Genomic DNA, 21,866 nt, shown 5'->3' on the forward strand with positions numbered 1-21,866 from the left:
TATGGAAGGACTTGAACTGAGACACAGCTCTGGATCACTGGATCGGCTTCACTGAACCAGGAACCAGTTTGAAGTAGGAGGAGGTCTGAGATGCTGTTGGATGTGAAAAGCACTTTGTTTGACTCGAACCGAGGCCTTTAAGAGTCTGGATAGGACCCGTGCTCTCTGGAGGAGGATTCAGTCATAGAGAAGTTTGTAAAGTTCTTCAGATGGTTCCTCAGACCTGCTGATGGTTCTGTAGAAAGTTGTCCAGATGTTCCTCCAGATGTTCCTGGTTCAGGTTCAGGTTCAGGTTCAGGTTCCCGTTCCCTCTCAACAGTTTGTATTTATTATCACAGACCTTTGCTCTTTGCTGAAGCCACGCCCACGTCTGTACAGCTTCTCTTTCTAGTAGATGACCCTGAGTTGAGTTGTTTTTCTTGTTTTGTGTTTTTTTTAAGAAAGCTATTTAAAACCTAATATATTTGCTTGGTACGCATTGAAACGCCACACATGGTACTAACTGACTGACAGTTTATATCACATGTCTATATCCATGTAACAGCCACACTGACCGACTGACTCTGGTTTGTTTTTATCCTGTTTTTACCAGCTTTTATAACTTATATAACACCACATGCTGCCGATTCCTTATTATCAAAAAGCTACAGTGTGAAATAAAGTTCCTGTGAAGCAGCGACGTCGCTCATCACGTTGATTAAAGCCACAGTTTGATAAAAAACCTTCTTGTCTTCTTGTCTCATGTTTGTCGCGGCTCGTTAGCCGTTAGCATTAGTGACAGGAGCTTCAGTGAAATGGCTCAACACAGACTGAAACGTCAGCGGCTAATGCTACAACATACATTATTAAAACGTTAGCAGCTAATGCTACAACATACATTACTGAAACGTTAGCGGCTAATGCTACAACATACATTACTGAAACGTTAGCGGCTAATGCTACAACATACATTACTGAAACGTTAGCGGCTAATGCTACAACATACATTACTGAAACGTTAGCGGCTAATGCTACAACATACATTACCTCTGACCATGCTCTCTGTTTACATTTTGTGCCTATGGTACCTATTCTACACCACGCACCTTTTACACGATGTAAGGTTGTAGCTCCAACGGAATTTCGTTGTTATTTATGACAATGACAATAAATGATTGATTGACTGATTGATACTAGCTAGCACCGTCAACTCAACCACACTGAGTCAGGAGGTTTGATGCTATGCTAGTTAAGAAGAGTAGAGGCCGTGTCCACCAGACAGAGCTCTCCACCGCGTGCTCTCTCTCTCGTCAGAATGCCCCTGTTGCTAGGTTACAAACGAGTCCTCTGACATGTTTAATGTAAACACGACAACGAGGATAGAACGAAGCTGCAGCTAACGCTGTTGTATATATTAGCCTACGCGGCTAATGTTTACAACAGCGTTAGCAGCAGCTCTCCACACGGACCCTGAGGTCGTTCTACCTTCTCAACCAGTGGGTCATGATACAAACCGAGCCACGTCTCCGGTTGCGTTGTTGTCAGTAACATATGCCCCGCCCCTTCTTGGTTGTGATTGGTCAGTCTGGGAAAAGTAACATTGACGAGCACCGCGCTGAACAGGTTAAAACTGGAAGCCTCTGAGTGCCGCGACAAAAAAAGTCACAGCTGAGAGTGTTTTTTCCAGCGAGGGCGCTGAGCGCTGTGAGCACGAAAGTAGACGCTCAGAGCACTAAAAGCACGTTTGGTGGACACGACTCCTGATAAATGATTAATCCAGGTGTGTCTGACCATTGTTGTGAGGTCAGACACACCTGGATTAATCAATTGGTCCAATAATGTAAGACAGGAAATAAACGAGCTGGCTTATTTCAGGAAGTAGTGGAGCTGTGCATAAAGCCCATTGGCTGTCGTAAAAGTCGCTAGAAGTCGCTAAATGACGTCATTACCTCAGCGGCGGCGGGGGATGCCGTCTCTGAATGCAGCGGAGACAGCTCCGTGGCACTACTGTGTAGGCTGACTACTGGCGAGTGCTCGCGGCAGCGCCGCTGCTCGTTGAAAACAGCTGTAATAACGTGCTTTCAGGTCCGAGTCTCCAAACCAGAAACGTAAATATCACTGGAAAAAGTTGCTAGATTTGTTGCTAGTCGCTTTTGACAAAAAAAGTTGCCAAGAGGGTTTGGAAAGTCGCCAGATTTAGCGAGAAAGTCGCCAAGTTCAATAAATAAAGAAATGAAAAGTTGGCAACACTGTTACAAACTGACGCTGCTAGCTCTGTTTAGCTAGCTGAGCGGTGGGTGAAGTGTCACTGTGCGTTCACACCAAAAGCTTCCAAAGCATCAAAAGCGCTCAAGGGTGGGCTTCAGACCAGACAGCTCCCAAAACAGCATATTTTTAGCCGCTTTGGCCGCTCGTCACGTGACTGATGTCAAAGTTCGATCGCGCTGGTCATTGGGGAGCCAAAGGACAAAAAAAAGAAAAAAAGTGGGAGCCGACGGACATCTCTATTCTGACAGGCTGCCGCTGAACCGCGTCATAGATAATTACCCTAAAGTTAAACCTGGTTCAACTTCTCGTCTGGTGACGCCAGTTGAAGCTTTGGTGGCTCAGTGTCGCCGGCCTCTCATTGAAAATAAATTGACTTCCGGCGTTTTGACGCTTTGGAAGCTTTTGGTGTGAACGCACAGTTATGCTGCGTTTGAGAAAACTCACAACTCTGAATTTTCCCAGTTGAAAACTCCAATTTCTGAATTCAAAGCGTTGGAGACGCATCACACCAGAATAACCAACAACAAGGTTGGACCCGGAAGAACTCTGCATTCAAATGTTTCACGTAGCTGAGACATAAAAACGTCACAAACGACACAAAAACCATTTTAAAAAGAAAGTTTTAACGTATTCTGCCGTTTAAATGCATTTTAATCTCTGTTTAAACATTGACAATGGTTCTGGTGCAGATTGTTGGTTCAACTGGAGTCGGACTGAGGAGTTCAACTACCAACCTCCTGGTCCGAGCTCTCTGCTCTGTCGTCATGGAAACAGAGGGACGGACAGGAAGAGTCTTTCTGTGGTCGACTGTTGGTTTTAATTAGTGCGACTGCAAATCATCATGTTGATGTTGTGACGGTTCAGAGAGAGTTCAGCTCATCACACACACAGACACACACACACAGACACACAAACACACAGTGGTGAAAGTTAAAGAATTTAATCTGCTGCTCTGATCTGATTCATCTGATGTTGACGCTGTCGTCTCATCTGAGGCTTCACTGTGTGTGTGTGTGTGTGTGTGTGTGTGTGTGTGTGTGTGTGTGTGTGTGTGTGTGTGTGTGTGTGTGTGTGTGTGTGTGATGACCTCCTAAAGTCAGACTGAATCTCTGATGGTCAGTTTGGTGGAAACTCCATAACGCAACACATATGGTCGTGCAGATGGTCTCTCTGTCTCACACACACACACACACACACACACACACACACACACACACACACACACACACACACACACACACACACACACACACACACACACACACACACACACACACACAAACAGACACACACACAAACACACCGTGACATGGACAGACTCCTCATGCCTCACCTAACGCACCACATCATCACACACATTAGGCTGCATTTTTTTCTCACTCTTCAAAATAAAACCCAAGCCTGGCTTTTCAAAATAAAACCCACACTGCAAAAACTCAAAATCTTACCAAGAATATTTGTCTTATTTCTATTCAAAACTACGCATTTTACTTAAAATAAGACTCATCACATTAAAAGCAGCTTGTTTTTAGACACTTTTTACTTCTTTCAAGCAGATTTTCACTTGAAATAAATCTGATAGTGGAGCAAGTTTTTCTTCCTTATTATAAACACAAAAAACTTGCTTTCACTGGCAGATTTTTCTACTTATTTCAAGTGAAAATTTGTTTGAAACAAGTGAAAATGATCTAAAAAGAAGTTCATTTTTAGGTGATGAGTCTTATTTTAAGCAGAAAGAGATTAGTTTTGACTAGAAATGACACATTTTGACAAGAAATAAGACAAATATTCTAGGAAAGATGTAGAGTTTTTGCAGTGCAAATCTGGCTTTTCAAAATAAAACGGGTCCGATGGCGTCCAAGGCTGAATGTGGGCGTTGTCAGTGTGTGTGCCATAAAGAATATAGAGTGAATTGTGTGTTAGAGTGTGTGTGTGCGCTCTCTGGGGGTTTATTCCCATGCAGTCAGCACTCGCCATTACTCACTGTCCTGTGCATTGTGAGTCTGAGTGTGTGTGTGTGTGTGTGTGTGTGTGTGTGTGTGTGTGTGTGTGTGTGTGTGTGTGTGTGTGTGTGTGTGTGTGTGTGTGTGTGTGTGCGTCTCAGAGGTCATTAGTCATTGTCTCCATTAACATAATGAAACTGGACTGCTGACAGCTCGGTTGATAAGAACTATATTAACCTACACACACACACACACACACACACACACACACACACACACACACACACACACAGACACACACAGAGGTGCTGTGTTTTCCCAGGGAGCCTGAACGCAGCAGCTCGGCCCTGAAATATGTTTTTTTTTTTTTTCTTCGTCTTCTTCCTTTTTATTTTTTCACTTTTTCCACTCGAGCTGCAGGTTTGGCTGAAGGAGGACGACAGACTGACTCTGCAGGGACCAACACACACAACTACACACAGACACACAACTACACACAGACACACAGAAACACACACACAGAGACTGGATGAGGTCGTCGGCTCACAGGCAACGGAGGAATAAATCACTGCTGTGTTACAGGAAACTGAAACTCCTTGAGCTTGCCCTTAAAACACACAAACACACATACACGCACACACACACACACATACACATACACGTACAGACACAAACATACACACACACACACATACACACACACACAGACACACACACTGCAGCCTCCTTCAGATAAATAAAACCTCTGTCGCCCTTCACACTCAGCTGCATCTGTGGATGAGTGTGTTGGACCATGAGCTTTATTACATTTTATTCTATTTAACGCTGAACTCAGACTGCTCCAGGTCCAGGTCCAGGTTTCCTTTGTGTGTCCAGAGGAGGACGAATGTTTAATGTTTAAAGGTCCAGTCTGTAATAATGAACCAGGTTTATTGTTAAAGCAGAAGTAAAGTGAATGTTTGTGTTAATATAAGTCTTAAATAGTTGTATCTTCCGACAGCAATCACTTCTATAGAGTGTTTGGTCTGAAACACGGGACTGCTAACTCCATCTGCTGACAGGAAGTTAGACAGAACCACCAGATCGCTTACTTCTGTTTTAAAATCTGAATCTAGTCCCCATGAATATATTTGTATTTCAGATTTTATTTTATTTTTAAAAATGGGAACAGTACATATTGAGTGTGGCTAATTTCCATCCCCAGTCCCATTGGCAGGTTGATGTTAGACATAAAAACAATGAAGATAAAAACACAAGAGGCAGGACTAGGACAATAGAACAATGCAACATGATAACACCTTGACATCTTACACAAACATATATGACATGAACAACATATATTGATTAGCCAAAAAAGTATAAAGGGGACCAAGAGATTACAGAACAGTTATAAAATAGGGCACTACAGTACTAATTAAAGTGCTATTTGTTAAAGTGACGAGTGCAAGATTAAATTATTCTGATTGCACGATGCCCCAATAAAGAGCAGGATTGACTTAAACTGCTCTATACCCACGGCACGATGCACATGCAGATGTGTGTCTGATATTGCACTAAATTTGTATAGATAAATGTATTATGTACACACTATTGTAAGGAATTGAGATACATAAGTATATGTATATACAATATACAAAAAAAGAAATAAAAATACAGAGTGGTGTCACATAGAATCAACACTTTTAGACAGGATTATGATCACATATCTGATTTTCCAACAGCCATGTCTTGAGAAGTTTAGTGAACAAGGTGAGAGTTGGAGTTCACGTATAGTGCCAGGTAAACTAGTATCAGTGTATAGTCACTATAAAATAAAACCTGTTTGGTTGTCGTAGCCTTATAATTCTTCTTTTATATCTACATATAACAAGGGTCTTTGCTTTAGAGAGCATCGCCATCTTGCGCCGCCATGTTTGTACGGCAGCCTGAAGGGAAAATCCAGCCAATCAGAGAGCAGGTTTCAAGAGTTAAGTGTCCTTGGGTGTCTTGAAAGGCGCTATAGGCTATAAATCTAAACTATTATTATTATTATTATAAAGAGTTTCACGTTCATATATAAACCAACAAAGAATAAGGAGGAGGAAACAGCAGACATATGGTAAAATGTCGTCTCAGTCCTGGTTGTTTTGTCCTCGGAGGCCACCATACTTTTGACCACGGGAGGCGGGAGAATCTGAACGCTGGATGTCACGGTTTTACCAACATTTTACACACTGCACCTTTAAAGTTCTTTATCCTAAATGCTGCTCGCCTCCTCAACTCAACCAGGTAACACATTAACATTGAGCTGCTCTCAACAGTTTGTTCTATTTGTCTAACTGTGTTTTTAACCGTTGGTTCTCAATCTCTTTTACATCAAGGACCTAAGTTGTACTTTATTTGTCCCCGAGAGGAAATTTAAAAGGCACGAGGAGCAGCATCAGTGAAAGAGGACAAACAGAACATCAACAACATCAAATCAAATAAAGTGTTTTGAATTGAATTGAGTTGAATTGAATAAAACACAAATTAGACCACGGAGCCTCAGTGGACAACATTTAACATTTAAAGCAGAAGTAAGGTGAATGTTTGTGTTAATCTAAGTCTTAAATAGTTGTATCTTCCGACAGCAATCACTTCTATAGAGTGTTTGGTCTGAAACACGGGTCTGTCAGTCACTCTGCTCTGCTCTGAGCCCAGGAGAAAACTTTCCTTGTATCCTACAACCTTTATCCAATGAGGAGAGAGAACGGCATAAAGGGGCAGTCCTCTCTGTGTGTGCAGCCAAGGGATGCGCCTGAATGTGGTGACGTAGGGACGAGGACCAATAGATCCATGACGAGGGTGGGGGCTGCTAACTCCATCGGCTGACAAGACGTTATGGTGCGTTCAAGGCAACTCGTAACTCGTGTTTTTCCGACCTGTGAAGTGGTACCAGTTCGATCTGGTACGAGTTCACGGGTCAGAAGTTACGAGTGGCCGTTATAGTGACTTTCACAGGTAAAACAGGTCGGAGAAACACGAGTGGGTTGCCTGGAACGCTACAAAGTCGTAAGTTGTGACTTGAAGCTGTAATTTACGGTTTCAAAAGCCTGCCTGGAACGCAGCATTAGCCAAAACGACCGGATCGCTTACTTCTGCTTTAACATTTAAGCAAACACCAGAAATACACAAACATTTACTTTTTTAGTCAATGTACGTTCAAATTAGGGCCAATGGCGTGAATTTGTGGAAATATTGTAGAGACATTTCTGGAAAAAAGTGGTAAAATTTCAAGAGAAAGTTGGGAACCACCTTGAACCCTCTCTAGAAGCCCTGAGACTTTGAGAACCATTGGTTTAAAGGGATAGTTCAGCCTTTTTTTGTCTTCAAAAAGTCTGAACTATCCCTTTAACATTTCACTATGTTTTTAATGAAACGGTGCCAAAGGATTTTCCAGTTAAGAATTATAGTTTTGTCTGGTCACATGACGGCGAAGTGTCCACCGTGTCCTTCCACCTCATCAAGTAGTCCCTCGTCCACATGTGGAGACGTGTGTGTGTGTGTGTGTGTGTGTGTGTGTGTGTGTGTGTGTGTGTGTGTGTGTGTGTGTGTGTGTGTGTGTGTGTGTGTGTGTGTGTGTGTGTGTGTGTGTGTGTGTGTGTGTGTGTGTGTGAATCCTCAGGTCCCAGTGACCATGACACCTTTACATCATCAATACCGTCGCCATGGAAACGTAACAGAATGAGACTGACTGCAGCCTAAAGGCACACACACTATCGCCCACGTTGCCGCCCACACACACACATCTCTGCTCCTGTGTGTGTGTGTGTGTGTGTGTCTGTGTGTGTGTGTGTGTGTGTGTGTGTGTGTGTGTGTGTGTGTGTCTGTGTGTCTGTGTGTGTGTCTGTGTGTCTGTGTGTGTGTGTGTGTGTGTGTGTGTGTGTGTGTGTGTGTGTCGTCCTCAGGGAGTCGTTTGTTCTTCTTCAGTCTGGTTTTTGTGTTATTTTTACTCCGAGGCTCCAACATGGCCGCCGGCGCCGGGCGAAGCATCACACACACACACACACACACACACACACACACACACACACACACTTAGGAGGTCAGTTTCCTCCTCCGTTTCCATGACGATGCTGAAGAGTGTTTATGTTTCAGCTTGTGGAGGTTCAGTGTGTGAGAGCTCAGAGTTATTGATGAACCCACGTGTGAGGACAAATTTAATGTTAAGGCCATCATTTATTAAAAAAAACAATATTATTGCAATTTGTTGTCAAAATGTGTTTATAATATGTTGATGCATTGAAATACATCTTAATATGGTGTAAACATGCTCAATATTTAGAATTTTAATCCAAATTACTGTCCCACTTTAGGAAACATGTCTTCCTAATGTGGGACAGGTGGTTTTCTTAAAGTGGGACAGTGCTTTCTCAGGTAAAACTGTGTAGTTGAATAGGTTGAACAATATAACAATGGTTGTTTACATGGTTTTATTGTTATAATGCATTGTTTTGGATATTTTACAACTAAAGGAAATTATATTTAATAACTGGAGGTGGTCATAATACTGTTAAAGGGTTAAATGGCTTTGAATTTTTTTTCTTTCTTGTTTCTAAATCTTGTCTTTTTTGATAATGTTAGGGTTTGCAATCAGAGTCGAAATATGTTTGGTATTTCTTTTAGGAGTGTGATATCAGAATTTTCTCTTTGGATTTCATTAGATCACAACCTGAGGGTTTCAGAATGGTACAGGATGTAGATTGAAAGTGTTTGCTTCATATCACAATATAGACCAGAAGTCTGAATGTAGCATACCCTCCGAAAGATTTAGGACTCGACTGGTGGTTTTCAACATTTATTTCCATAAACCATTCCGTAACCAACTCGTTGAATACCAACGTGAGAACTGATAAGACACAAAGATACACCAGTTACATTTATGTTTTCATTATGTGCAAAACAGTTAGCATAGCTTTAGCTTTCTGATACAAATCATCAACACAAGTACCGTAAACACTACAAATTGCTAACCTTGTGCCTCCTCGGGGGGTTGCTATTTCCAGTCCTTTATTGTTCATTTACCGCAACTCTTTTATTGCCTCTTTCTCCTTTGTTTACCTTAACTTATTACTTTGCCGTTAACTTGTTCCGTATCACCTTGTTTTCACCGGAAGACACAACATAGCCAGGAAGTGACATAGTAGGTTAGCGATCTCTTCAAAATAAAAGCTCATTACAAATATAACCTTCAAAACGGACAATATGCATATAAAAACCAGATGAATGACATTTTACTATAATGCACTCCAATCACGAAATATATTTATGTAACGAAATCATGTCACAATGCATTTAAAGTAACTTAACTATTAGTTTTTAAAGATTTTAACTTATTTAACCATTTTAGCAGTACAAGGCTGCCCTCTTGTGGACAAAATGATTAACAGCAATACATACAACCAAAAAGTGGTCTGCTACACTCCCACCAAAATTATTTGCGTTCCACATTGAATACTGTGAGTGTGAACTAAGAATAATTTTCTCAATAAGAGTGTCATTGTCTTTGTGTAGCCACATCTTAAGAAGCTTCAAAAAGCAGAACTAACTTCTGCACTGGGCGTTCCAATATTGAAGGTTTGGCAAGACGCTCACCCTTCTTGCTCAGATTCTTATCTCCTACTGAGATTTTCACTCTTCTTACAAGTCCATCCTTGCCACTGACGGTCTCTATGACTCTTGCGAGTCTCCATTCACCTCTGGGTAACAGTTCATCTTTGTCCATCACTATATCACCCACCATTAGATTTCTTTTTGGCGTGTGCCACCGCTGCCTTGTGGTGATATTGTGGAGATATTCTCGTTTCCATCTACTCCAAAACTGTTCCAATAAAAACTGTACACGACGCCATCTCTTTGCTCCGTACAGGTCCTCTCTAGGGAATGTGCCTGGTGGAGGAAGTGCTGTACTGGACTTCATGTTGAGGAGATGATTGGGGGTGAGAGGTTCAAGGCTGTCAGGGCAGTTCAAGTTATCAACAGTGAGAGGTCGGCTGTTGACTATGGCCATGGCTTCGTACAGTACAGTCCTTAATGAAGCATCGTTGAGTCTGCCTTGAGAAAGAGACAGGGTAGAGCTCAGAACACTTCTGACAGTCTTTATCTGGCGCTCCCACACGCCCCCTGCGTGACTGGAGTGAGGTGCATTCATGATGAAATCACACTGTTTCTGTGACAGGAATGTGTTCAGTCTCTGTGTGTCAAGTTCTTGTAAAGCTGTCTTGAATTCATTCTTGGCACCAACAAAATTGGTGCCCTGATCACATTGAATTTGACGGACTGCACCACGGAGAGCAATGAAACATCGCAGGGCGTTGATGAAGGTGTCCGTGGACATATCCTCTAACATCTCGATGTGAATGGCTCGTGAGCAAAAACAAGTAAAGAGCAGGCCGTATCGTTTATGCTGTTTTCTTCCCTGTGTCGTCATGAAAGGGCCAAAGCAATCCATACCACAGTGTGTGAAAGGAGGGGAGGGCTCGACGCGTTCTACAGGTAAGTCACTCATTCTTTGACCCTCTGCAGCTCTCCTGAGTTTACGACAGATCACACACTGATGGATGTAAGATGTTACTGCTCTGCTCATTCCAGGAATCCAATATCCACTGGCTCTGATTTCATTTATTGTGAATCCTTTTCCTTGATGTTTTGTCTTTTCATGGTTGTGAGCTATTATTAACTTTGTCACATGGTGCTCTTTAGGAATGACAATTGGATGCTTGAAGGAGTCAGTGAGTGACGAGTGGCGGAGTCGTCCTCCCACCTTGAGGAGACCGTCTGTGTCGAGGAAAGCATCAAGGTGGTGTAATTTGTTGCCACGCTGTAGTTGATTACCTTTGCTCAATGATTTGATTTCCTCTTCATATGCTTGTCTTTGCAGATCCAGGATTATGACACGCTCAGCACTTTCTCTTTCACTCACTGTTGAAAGAGCATGTGATGTGATCTTTTTGACTCGTCGAAGCAGGCGGGCTACAGCTCTGGTAGCTCGGGACCATGATGAGAACTTGGACAGGCGGTCGACAAGACTCATTATTTCTGTAGTTTTTGTTTGCAGGGCTTGTGCCTTTTTGACTTCTGGATCCCCTATGGACAGGTCTGGCACTGCATCATTTTCCGTGGGTAACTCCTTCTCCCAGAGGAACATAGGGCCGGTGAACCAGTCAGATGCAAGTAGTTCAGTTACAGTTTTACCTCGGGATGCTCCATCTGCTGGATTCTCATCCGTAGGGACGTAGCGCCATTGCTGTGGGTCTGTACAGTGGCGGATCTTCTGGACCCGGTTGGCTACAAAAGTGTGAAATCGCCGTGCATCGTTATTTATGTAGCCTAACACCACTTTTGAATCAGTCCAAAAGTATTCTTTTCCATCAACAATTCTCAATTCTTCTCGGAGCATGTTACTGATGGAGACTGAAACCACTGCTGCAGTTAATTCGAGCCGTGGTATTGTGGTCACTTTTGTTGGAGAAACACGGGCCTTTCCTATCACCAGTGAGCAGTGAATCTCTCCTTTCTTGTTTTTGACTCTCAGATAAGAGCATTGCCCGTATCCGCTTGTGCTCGCATCTGAGAAGTGGTGTAATTCAGTCTCTACAACTTCTCCAAAGTCAGCAGGTAAGTAACAGCGATTGATGTTTATTTTCTGTAGGTTGGTGAAATCACGTTGCCAACTCTCCCACCGTGGCTTTAACCTCTCTGGCAGGGGTTCATCCCAACCAGTGCCCTGGTTGCACATCTCTTGGAGGATTCTCTTTCCGTGGAGGACATATGGTGCGAGGAAGCCGAGAGGATCATATATGGAAGCGACAGTAGATAATATGCCTCTCCGTGTGGCTGGTTGGTCCTTTAAGGTGTTGTTGAATCTGAAGCTGTCCTCTTTTATGCTCCATTGAATTCCTAAAGCTCGTTCCAGTGTGTCATTGAATGTTAAGTCCTTTGTGTTTGTCTCTGTTGCACACTCTGATGGGGGCAGGCTCTGCAATATAGCATGGTTATTTGACACAAATTTGTGGAGACGGAGACCACCTTTGCTGCATATCTCCCTTGCCTCCTGTGCCAACTGAATGGCTCTTTTCACATTGTCTGTACTTGTCACTCCGTCGTCTACATAAAAGTCTTTTGCAACAAATTGTGCTCCTACTGGGTGTGTGTGGCTGTGTTCTTTGGCTAAATACTTAAGTCCATAGTTCGCACACCCAGGGGATGACACCGCACCGAAGAGGTGTACTTTCATGCGGTACTCCTGAGGTTGTGTTGTTGTATCTCCATCCTTCCACCAGAGGAACCGGAGGTAGTTGCGGTCTTCCTCTTGGACATGAAATTGGTGAAACATTTTCTCTATGTCACATAGAAGAGCAATGGGATGCCGTCTGAACCTTATAAGAATACCTGTCAGGTTATTGATCATGTCTGGTCCTGGGAGCAGGTGTTCATTTAAGCTTGTGCCACAGTATTTTGCAGAGCAGTCGAACACAACACGCAATTTGTCAGGCTTCTGAGGGTGATATATGCCATGATGTGGAATATACCACCGCTCACCTTCAGTTCCATCTGTGGGCACTTCCTCCACATCACCTCTTTCTATGATTTCCTTCATGTATGTTGTGTAGTCTCTTTTGTATTTTTCATCCCTGCTGAACTTGCGTTGAAGATGACTGAGCCTGATTTCAGCGAGTCTTTTGTTGTCAGGTAAGGAGGGCCGTTTTCTGAATGGAAGAGGCATCTCGTAATGTCCCTGGGCATTTTTCTTTATACCATCCTTGAGTGTGCTCAGGAACATGAGGTCCTCTTGTGAGACAGTTTTGTCATCTCCTTTCGTGTCCTTAAAGTCTGACTCCAGGACGCTGATTACATCCATCGGCGTTACTGGAGGAAGTTCCTTTACCGTGACTCTGTGACACAGGCTGGACTGTCTTTCATTAAAGCCAGGTGTAGAGCAGCCCACAATGCTCCACCCCAAGTCTGTGAGGACGGCGTAGGGCTCATTGTCTGCTCCATCAATCAGTTGTCTGGGTTTTATAGCTCTTGGACAGTTATACCCAATGAGGAGTCCGACATCACAGCTGAGGAGAGGGGGTATCTGATCTGTGATTGCTGCTAGGTGAGGCCATTGTTTTGCTGTTTGATGGGTAGGTATGTTATCACGGTTCATGGGGATACAGTCTTTTGTGTATGAAGGAGGGAGATCAATGTAAATGCCTGAATTGTAGCCTCTGACACGAAGTCCTTCTACTCTTTCACTTTTCATTATCATGCTCTCTCCTAGCATAGTAGTGAGTTTCAGTTGTACAGGGAAAGTGTTTGGTTGTAACTCATCACTTACTTCTCTCTCTATGAAAGTGCTGTCGCTCTGGGTGTCCAACAGTGCATAGACGAGATGTTCTTTGGACGGCTGGGTGGCGGAGGAGATCCACACAGGGACGATCATGGAGGTGCTGTATGACTGACCCTCTTTAGTGACACAGAGTGGGCTAGCTGTCACAATTTCATTTGAACAGTTTGAAGCTGTGTTCACATTTGCTGTAATTTTCCTTCTTTCCATGCTTACAGGTCTGTCTTTCTCCTCATGTCCTTTGTAATGTTCATCATGTAGACAGGTGGGATGCCTTCCCTTGCACAGATCACAGGTGTGACGGTGACGACATTCCTTGGCGCTGTGACCTGGTTTGACACATCCATAGCACAGTTTATTGTCTTTTATGAATGTTCGTCTTTCCTTGAGGGATTTTTCTTTGAATTTTGAGCACTTGGACAGTTGATGCTTGTCATCTTTGCACCACATGCAGGGAGGCTTTTCTTTTACATAGTTTGGCCTTGTGTTTTCAGTGTTTGCATTTGTTTGAGTGCTGAAGACACTTACTTTGTTTCCCTTTGTTTCATTTGTGTTTCTTTTGACGTAGGATGAGCTGGATGAGTGTAGAGCATGCAGGGAAGTGATTGGGTTACATGCTATCTCCGCTTCCACTGACACAAATCTGGCGAAGTCTTCAAAAGTGGGGAAGTCTCTTCCTTCCATGAGAGCTATTGAGACTTGACGATTCCAGCGTGCTGCTAGCCAATCTGGGACTTTCTGTGTCAGCTTTTGATTCTCTTCACAATCATTCAAGATTTCTAAACCTCTCACGTGAGGCATGGCTTGGAGACAGGCATTTAGGAAATCAGAGAAGGCCCTTAACCCTTCAGCGTCTTTGGTTTGCACTTTCGGCCATTTTGACAGCTTGTCTCTGAAAGCCCTTTGAATGACAAATGGCTGCCCGTAGCGTTGGTTGAGCTTATTCCATGCATCTCTGTATGCTTCGTCATCGTCTCGGAAAAAGGTGCCTTCAATACATTTGTGAGCAGGGCCACTGACATATTTCTTTAGATAATAAAGTTTGTCGGCTGATGAGATGCTTTTTCTATCTATCAGTGACATGAATGAAGCTCTCCATTCAATGTAGTGGATGGGGTCTCCTCCAAACACTGTGGGCATTGGCATGGGGAGTCTGTTGATGGTTATGCTGTCTTGTATCGCTTGGGCTAAAGAGGAGATGTCAGTGGAGGAATTTGGTGGGACTATGGAAGGGTTTTGGTGATACACAGAGGGGATGGCAGGGCTCTGCCTGTTGTATCTACTGTCTTGTTGCTGTGTAGGCAGACTGATTGTCAGTTTCCTGTCTGATTTCTCTGTCGTAGCTTTCCAGCCTCACACGTGCTACTTCTCTGTCCCTTTCTGCTTGCAAACGCTCTAATTCAGATTCCATCATCCTTATTTTTTCCTTCTGCTTTCTTTCTTCCTCCATTAATTTGCATTGAGCCTCTTTTGCAGCGAGCTCTGCGACTGCTTCAGCCCTTTTTGCAGCCATGACTGATGCTTCAGAGAAGTGACTATTAGCTGACTGAGAAGCAGTCCCATAAATGGAGTGGGCGTAGTTATGAGCATGGAGCTCACGGAGTTTGCGTTTTTCACGCTCTGCATCAAAGACATCGTCTATTCCGGATAAGCGTTCATTTATTATTTTCATAATGTCTTTAGTGACTGCCTCACAAGCATCTATTTTGCGTCTTAAATCAGCGGATGGGGTGGTACCCTGTCTTATTTCGTGGTAAATTTTCATGATGTCATCTTTTCCGTTTTCAACAGTGTCTGCCATTTTAGCCAGTTCCATATCTGTTGTGTTTTGCTTTAGGTTTTCTTTCGTTGATCTGATTTGAATTTTCCATTGTTCATAAAGGCTAAGCAGTCTCCTTTCCTTTTTACTTTGTTCCTCCCTTTGATAGGTAAGAAACCTCTCTGTGGGTACACCTTTGCGTTCTGAATGACGTGGTATTTTTATTTCCTCAGTGTCATTCATTTCATGTTGAAGCTCAACTAGTTCTTTATTTTTGGTTTCAGTTAGCTCCTTTAATTCCTGCCATGACAAGCATTCTTCATCCTTTTGATTTAGCAATCCTCTATTTTCTTCAATCTCTGCTTGTAGTTTATTTATCTGTTCCTTTAAGACATCCATTTTTACTGTATTTGTAGTCTTTACCGTCCCTTGAGCCATCACTTTACCATACAGTACGATGCTGTGGCGTAGCTCCGTGCTGTGCTGCTTGACCGTGGAGTTCACAGACGGAGTGGCGATGCATGTGGTAAAGTTGTCACTGGTCCCTTGCTGGGCGAAGTCACCGGAGCCTTGATGAGCGAAGTTATCCCTGGTGCCTCGCTGGGTGAAGTTCTCACTGTAGCATACCCTCCGAAAGATTTAGGACTCGACTGGTGGTTTTCAACATTTATTTCCATAAACCATTCCGTAACCAACTCGTTGAATACCAACGTGAGAACTGATAAGACACAAAGATACACCAGTTACATTTATGTTTTCATTATGTGCAAAACAGTTAGCATAGCTTTAGCTTTCTGATACAAATCATCAACACAAGTACCGTAAACACTACAAATTGCTAACCTTGTGCCTCCTCGGGGGGTTGCTATTTCCAGTCCTTTATTGTTCATTTACCGCAACTCTTTCATTGCCTCTTTCTCCTTTGTTTACCTTAACTTATTACTTTGCCGTTAACTTGTTCCGTATCACCTTGTTTTCACCGGAAGACACAACATAGCCAGGAAGTGACATAGTAGGTTAGCGATCTCTTCAAAATAAAAGCTCATTACAAATATAACCTTCAAAACGGACAATATGCATATAAAAACCAGATGAATGACATTTTACTATAATGCACTCCAATCACGAAATATATTTATGTAACGAAATCATGTCACAATGCATTTAAAGTAACTTAACTATTAGTTTTTAAAGATTTTAACTTATTTAACCATTTTAGCAGTACAAGGCTGCCCTCTTGTGGACAAAATGATTAACAGCAATACATACAACCAAAAAGTGGTCTGCTACACTGAATTTCAAAAAATGTTCAAATATTCACCCTATAGATTTTGTTACGATTATTGTCAGAGAAATATTCACTGTATCACCATTATCATGTTTATTCTGCATTTATTCATTTCACAGCATTATGAATGTGTAAAATCAGATCTAGTCAAAAATAAACTCACATTAGACAAAGCAGTGTTATTAGTAGCCTATAGTCCGTTGTTACCACCAGTTTGTCTCAAAGGGCTTTACATCCCATCATAACAACATCCTCTGTCCTCAGACCCATTACTAATTATACACTAGATACTTTAGTATCTATTAATACCTGTGCAGTTATTGATCCTCCAGGGAAACATTCATCATCATCATCATCATCATCATCATCATCATCATCATCAGCTGTGACAAAGAGACTCTGATTCCATCAAGTTAAAGAACTGACGGACTTTAAAGTTCTTAAACAATAGTGATGGTCACTACGATGATGCAGGAACTTATAAATTGCAAATTAAATGTTTCTATATATAAAAAAAAAAAGTCAAAACATGTGAATAAAAAAAAGATTTTAAATGTTTTAAATGTTTACAACAGTTTGAACTGTTCGGGTCATTAACTGTTTCTTTAAATAGGCCAGTTTTTTTTTAATGAAACAAATGAGGCAGAAACATTTAAATTCCAACCAATTCATTGTTGTGTAAATAAATTCACATGATGAAGACTGACCCCCCCCCCCCCCCCCCCCCCCATGATCACTCAGTGGTTACAGAAAGTAAAACATGTCTACATGATGGAATATATGACTGCCCAATTACAGCTAAAAGTACCTGTTTTTATGAGAAGGTGGAGCCCAGTTACCGATTAGATCGCTTAAGACTCGTATACACTATTATTATCTAAAATATCCCTTTTTCATATAGAACCAGAAAAAATATGTGCAATACCCTTTACAGTGCTATTTGTGTGACAGATGAGACCCAATCTCAAGATGTTTTGATCTGTTTTCCTTTGTGATGTTAATTGCCTGTTAATGTGCATAAAGGCAATAAAGTTAAAAAAAAAAAAGAAAAAAAGAAAAAGAAAGTCACATGAGTGTAACTGAACCTTTAAATTCTGCCTCTTCAGATTCATCCGTTCACTGTGGCGTTGATGACATCATTAATCTTCACTATCAGGTCATTATTGATGGAATCGCCTTAAGACATACATCACTGTCGCCATAGCAACCACAGCAAACCACAGATTATCTCTGTTGGATCCTCATCATTAGTGTGTGTTTCTATGTGTGTGTAACAGAGAAGGTCGACCTTAACCCTCCTGGTGTCCTTCTGGGTCAGGACTGTTCCCTTCCTCCATCCTTCCTTCTTTCCACAATCAATCCTTCCTTCCTTCCTTCCTTCCTTCCTTCCTTCCTTCCTTCCTTCCTTCCTTCCTTCCTTCCTTCCTTCCTTCCCTTTGTCCTTACTTCTTCTTCCTTCCTCTTTTGAGCCAATTGACCTGATCTGTTCCCTATCCCTCCATCTTTCTTTCCTTCCCTTTTCCCTTCCTTCTTTCCCTTCTTTCTTCCTTCTTCTTCCTTCCTTGAACGAATCTGTCCCCCCCCCCAATCTTTTTTCCTTCCTTTTCCCTTCCTTCTTTCCTCCCATCTTTCCCTTCCTCCTTCCTTTCTTTCTTCCTTGACCCCGGAGGACGACAGGAGGGTGAAGGGGGTCGACAGGAGGAGGTCAGAGGTCGCCTCTTATCTGTGACCTGTGACCTCACAGACCTGGTCACACACACACACACACACACACACACACACACACACACACACACACACACACACACACACACACACACACACACACACACACAGACACACACACTGAGTCAGGTTCAGGTCGTGTCCTCGTTGTCTGATTAACGACACAATTAACCAGCTGTGTGTGTGTGTGTGTGTGTGTGTGTGTGTGTGTGTGTGTGTGTGTGTGTGTGTGTGTGTGTGTGGTGAGATCACTTTAATGACCTCATCATCATCATCATCTTCTTCTTCTTCTCTCTCGGCCTCTGGAGTCGGGGGGGGGGGGGGGTCAGAGAGTTCATAGCTCCTCTCCTCTGATTGGTCAGAGACAGAAATAGATCCATAGATCCCAGAGGTGGGGGGGGGGGGGGGGGGGGGGGGCTCCCTGCTGACCCCCCCCCCCCCCACCCACCTCTGTTGTTCAGCTGAGACTCACAATGGTTTGGTCCAACCTGCCTGTCTGCACTGAGAACAACATATATATATATATAACTATATACAGCTCTGTAAAACATGAAGACACCGCTCCAAAATGATGAGTTCCTCTGGTTTTGCTATTCATAGCTGTGTGTTTGAGTAAAATGAACACTGTGGTTTCATTCTATAACCTACTGACAACATTTATCCCAAATTATAAATAAAAATATTGTCATTTAGAGCATTTATTTGCAGAGAATGACAACAGAAAAAAAATCTGGTGTTTTACCTTAGCCTACCGTATAATGCAAAGAAAACAAGTGAAGAGTTAATTTGCAGATAAGCAAAAGATAAGCAGATAAGTGCCATTTTGAAAAAAATGAGCTGAGGCTTTGTAATTATTCTTTGCATAGTGTAGTTTTCAATAAAACTTTATTTTTTTGAGATATGTCTGTTTTGTTACATCTCAAAGTCAGTGTTATCTGCTTTTACAAATGAACTCTTCAAGTTCATATTCATTTTAAAACAACACAACAGAAATCAACATTGGTGAATACATACTTTTTTTCTTATGACATTTTGACATAACATGTTACAGCAGCAGTAGGTAGTATACAGAGCTGCAGTCTAGCTCTAGACCAGGGGTGTCAAACATGCGGCCCGTGGGCCAAAACCGGCCCGCCAGAGGGTCCAATCCGGCCCGCGGGATGAATTTACAAAGTGTGAAAGACAGAAGAGGCATAATATCGTCGAAACTGCACGTGTTTTTCTCAGGAAATTTGTTTGTTCATGTTTTTGTCAAAGCATAAATAATTAACTCTAAATATCTATATCTATATGGTCCAATCCACAGAGAGCTAAAGTCCAGTGTACTGATTATTAGCTGGGATGGTGAGAGCCCTTTTATGCCGTTCTTCTTTTATTCATTCCCACTGTAATAACTGTGAGTGAATGTTTCAGTTCAACTTTGAATCTTGATAATATTCACAGTGACCTCGTCTCTAGGGAACCAAGATGGCTGCAGCCCCCCCCCCCCCCCCTCCACCACCACCACCTTGAGGCTTTAATCTCAGAGGTCACGACAGTGTCACCACATCAAGTATCACAACACTGAGTCAGTGTGTGTGTGTGTGTGTGTGTGTGTGTGTGTGTGTGTGTGTGTCTCACCTCAGGAGGAAACAGCAGCTTTAATTAAACTGGTCAGAGACTCTGAGTGTGTGTCTGTGTGTGTCTGTGTGTGTGTTATTAAACACTCAGATGTAATTGTCACTTCAGGCTCAGATGCAGAGAGGGACACACACACACACACACACACACACACACACACACACACACACACACACACACACACACACACACACACACACACACACACACACACACAGCAGCAGAGATTCCTGCAGGTCGTCGTCATGATAACATCAGGTGATGTGTCTCTCTCCTCCGTTGCCGTGGCGACAGTGTTATCTCTGCCTGCAGGTCTCAGCTCGCTGCTCGTCTACCTGAGCTGTGACTGACAGCTGACCACCGTCGCCCTGACAACCAGAGTTCAACCTGAGGTTACCGTGGTGACCCGAGGTCCTGCTCTGTGTGTGTGTGTGTGTGTGTGTGTGTGTGTGTGTGTGTGTGTGTGTGTGGTCCTCTGCTGCCCCCTGCTGCCTCACACACACACACACACACACACACACACACACACACACACACACACACACACACACACACACACACACACACACCTGGAGCTTCTGTCTGTCCTTATATGGAGACGTGTGTGTGTGTGTGTGTGTGTGTGTGTGTGTGTGTGTGTTTCTTCCTGGGGTCAAAACATCTGACAAACATTTATTTTTCAAAGTTCAACACAAATCATCATCATTCATACAGTAACAACAGCAACACAAAACATAAAAAAGCTCACATCTCATTTACAAACTGTCCTTTAAAGGGATGGTTCAACATTTAGTCAAATTGGCCCATTGCCATAATCCCTATAGTCATAGCAGTAAGTTCGTTACCTTTAATTGTCGTCGCAAGCTATTTTTAGAAAGGTGGAGCAGAGCCGTGAGCTGCTCAGAGCTATGCTACCATATCTATCTATCTATCTATCTATCTATCTATCTATCTATCTATCTATCTATCTATCTATCTATCTATCTATCTATCTATCTATCTATCTATCTATCTATCTATCTATCTATCTATCTATCTATCTATCTATCAAAAGTCAAACGTTGTGACTCATCTTCTCATCCAGTGGTTTTTCTTTATCTTCATAACTTTCTACATTGTAGATTCAAACTGAGACGTCAGAACTATGAAGGAACTCACATAAAGTGTTAATAAAAACCAAAGTGTCTCTGTCCTCTGAGCTAAACCACGTCCTCTTCCAGGAGTACCAGCTGCTGCCATCGGGAGGCGCTACAGAGTCAGCAGGTCTAGGACCGACCGTTTCAAACTCTCCTTTATCCCCACCTCCATCTCATTACTAAAGAAACAAACCAACACCTCTAGTGGAGGGTAGGCCTTATGTTCCCTGCTTTTTAGTTTTTAGTTTAATTTGAACTCTTCTAATCTATCAGAACTCTGTATTTGAACCTATTTGTTGCACTCACTGCACTTTGTTGGGTATGTAGTTTATGTCATTGATACTGTTATATGCTGTTGTGTATGTACAGTATGTATGAACAAGGCAGCTGTTTCTTCCTGTTCTACTTGCCCAAGACACATTTTCCTTGCGTGGACAAATAAAGTTTTTTTGATTTGATTTGATTAGATGTGATTTGATAAAGCAGCTGAGACGGTTGAGGATGAGTCGGAGCAGAGTGAAGGTCAAACAGCAACAAGGATCTAAAGTCTGAGAGAAAACGAGCAAAAGGAGGAGACTGAGAGAAACCTGATATATTAAACATATTCTGCTTTGGTGTTTATTACATAATAACTCCATGAGAGTTCCTTCATCGTTCTGACGTCTCAGTTTGAATCTACAACAGAAAGTGATCAAAATAAAGAAAAACCACTGGATGAGAGGATGAGTCCAGACTTTGGACTGGTGGTGGAGATAAACACATAGGCTACTTACATATACATATGTATGTATGTATG

This window comes from Trachurus trachurus, assembly GCF_905171665.1.
Source record: "Trachurus trachurus genome assembly, chromosome: 22".
Classification (NCBI taxonomy): Eukaryota; Metazoa; Chordata; class Actinopteri; order Carangiformes; family Carangidae; genus Trachurus; species Trachurus trachurus.